The sequence below is a fragment of the Squalius cephalus genome, assembly GCF_949319135.1.
Source record: "Squalius cephalus genome assembly, chromosome: 14".
Classification (NCBI taxonomy): Eukaryota; Metazoa; Chordata; class Actinopteri; order Cypriniformes; family Leuciscidae; genus Squalius; species Squalius cephalus.
The window spans coordinates 10,560,342-10,563,284 of NC_137135.1; the positions used below are offsets into that span (position 1 = coordinate 10,560,342).

The following is a 2,943-nucleotide window of genomic DNA, read 5'->3' on the forward strand; positions in this document are numbered from 1 at the left end:
TCCCAGGAGTAGTTACACAACAGACACGTCCGGTGTCGTACCGGGTGCAGGGAAAGTTAACTGACCAAGTGTACAGGCGTCATGGAGACCAGTTGCGACCTCGATACCCTCAGGGCGTTTCAGACCCAGAGCCTCAAGGAGCAACTCCGTCAGCTGAGCAGGAGAGTGACCTTGCTGTGCCAGTCTCCGCAGCACCTGCCCCACCACCTTTTACGTTGGACCAGCCCGGGCTGCCTGATCCAGAGACAGTGACTTTGAGGCGCTCGGAGCACATGACTAAGCGGCCGTCACGTTACAGAGATTAAATATAGAATGATACTGGGACTTGTTCAGTTATTAAAGAGGGTTGAGTTTATTGTAAGGTTTAACATGCTTTGTTTAATATGACGGTCATTTAATTAACCGGAGTGAAATCATTCTATTCTGTGTAAGAAGTGTAGTTTTAAGTTGGTGTTATATGTTAATGCACTATGTGGAGATTACCTTTAATTTTAAAGGGGAGGTAATGTGGTGTATTTAATACTATTAATATGTGCATTAAGGTTGACCCTGAAGACTTGCCGTTGTTAGCTATTGTGTCTTCTGCGCATGTCATAACAAAATTTGAGTCTGTAATACCCTCATGTTGAGCCTTTTGTGTTACGCCCAGATCTCACACAAGCGGTAAAACACGTGCCTTGCCTAGTTATTTAAGTACACCTCAAGTACCAAACCATATTTCAGTTTTACAGTACATGGTACTGTAATTGTGTAATACAGTGCATTATTGTAAAAACGAAGCTAATCAGTACACTACTGTAATTATTTTTATTTGTACTAAATATAAATTCGATTTCATAATTTTGATATATGCTTAATTTTATTTTTATCGAAGCTAAGTACTACTGACATACAAACCAATAAGACAAAGTTATCACAAAATACCTTTTTTTTTCATTTAAAACATTTCATTTAATCACAAAATATACAGTTTGCCAATGCTGGAAATGATGTGTGAAATTTTTACACATTAATGGGTGAGTTTAGGGATAACGTTTTTGTGTTAATTTTAACTCATTCATTGTGTTAATGATTTTAACAAAGTAAATATGTCAGAAAGGTTAGCACAAAGATGTGTAAACGTGTTAAATTAACACATTATGTGCTGTCCTTCACTGCACACATTGTTAAAAACATACATAAAACCATAAACAAAACATTAGCATTTGACTAAATGAATGTAGAGTCATTGGTTGGTTAGCTTATACAAGTATTATAATGAAATATCAACCATTACATTCATAAACTGCAGAATATAAATACATTTTTAAGCAGTCAAAAAGGAAATGTCCAACACAGGACAAAACACAGTTATTTTTACAATACATGACACATAATATAATTTCACTTATTTACAAAAATTTGTTGGATTCATGTGCACTGGTGGCCAAAAAAAGTATTTAATTGTCTTAATGTTTTTGAAAGAAGTCTCTTTGATGCTCAAGAAACATTTCTTGTCTGACTGTCTACTCCTCCATCTTTTCTACAACATAGGAGTAAAAATCATCATCAAAATAATCTTTAAAAAGCCAACACAATGTTTTTGTCCACCTTTGCGAATAAATGAACTTCTCCAAAGATTGGTTCCTGTTCAGAACTTGATTGACAACATCAGAATGTTCCCTGGTCTGTATGCGTGTCCACAAACACAGATGTACTCAGTCCTTCAGAGGAGATCTTGTCCAACACTAAATATGAGAGAGAGAGAGAGAGAGAGAGAGAGAGAGAGAGAGAGAGAGAGAGAGAGAGAGAGAGAGAGAGAGAAAATATTAGTGTCAAATTATTTTTAATCTCCTTTTTTAAATTTTTATTATTATTTTCAAAAAACTTAAGAATATATATTTGTAAACAGCTTTTGTCAATAAATAGCATACAAAAGAACTAAATTAAATTATGCCAGATTAAATTTTAATACTTACAAATCCTAAATTCTGCCCAAAAATGCTGAGATCCATAGAGAGAAAGACTGAAATCGATGATTTTAGCCCATTTCAGCTTGTCTGCAGTGAAGGGGTCCCTGTCTGAGACAAATATACATTAAGACACATGCAAGAAATCACTGAGTGATGATCGTTCTCCTTCCTACAGTAGTTAACCCACCTGTACGCTGATATTAGGACCTTCCTGGTCAGGTGGGACTGCAATGGTAGAGAGTCTTCTGCCTAATAAAATATCAAAATAATGCAAAAATATAAACTTAAGTTGAATGAATGAATTAGTGAGAGTTTTACTGCAGTGCTTACCTGGATACATTTAATCTGGTGAGACTGAACAAAGACAATGGTCCATCTTCTGATTGGTTCATTTGCTGTGTAATAAATATAAAGTTAACGTTAGACATGATGCAAAGGTCACTTATTTGATATAAAGTTAGCCAATTTTATAGAGATTTTATAAGATATTGTAAGCTACCTAGTCTGCACCAGTTTCTCCAAAGCACTTTTCACATATTGCTAATCATTTCAGCAAACTTATCTCAAAATATATCACAAATGGCCTACCTGGAATCTTGCTAGCCTACAAGTCACTGGCGCGAATTGGCGCTTTGTTGCAGTTGCCTTTAAACACATATAAAAATGGAAGTAAATATTAAATTTCATAAAAAAAAAAAAAAAACTATAATATGTTATAGTTTGCAAACTAATGCTAAAACTATAAAGGTTCTCATCAGTAGGCCAACGTTATCTACAACCAAAACAGAATTTCACATTAGTTAATTTATTGTTAATGTAAACTAAGCGTTGCTCGTTGGCGTATTTTAACTTGACAATTCAATAATCTAACAAAGTCTGTAAAATGAAATGTTAGCGCAGTTTACAGTGGTAAAGTTCGTTACCGCCATGTTGATGAGTAGGCTAACGTTAAAACATAGGTTAAACTGGGTACAATCCTGTCAACACACAC

At 34.9% G+C, this 2,943-nt stretch overlaps 1 long non-coding RNA gene across 2 annotated transcripts; it reads right to left on the reverse strand.

Moving 5' to 3' along the window:
* Window positions 1–1,911: 1,911 nt before the first annotated feature.
* Window positions 1,912–2,341, reverse strand: LOC307171088. Of its 2 annotated transcripts, none has more exons than XR_013823492.1 (3): window positions 2,283–2,341; window positions 2,140–2,201; window positions 1,912–2,056 (listed from the first exon to the last, which is right to left on the reverse strand). It is a non-coding gene; the product is annotated as an uncharacterized lncRNA (long non-coding RNA). The 2 variants fall into 2 exon arrangements; XR_013823493.1 differs by having other exon boundaries at window positions 1,912–2,060.
* Between the last annotated feature and the right edge of the window lie 602 nt (window positions 2,342–2,943).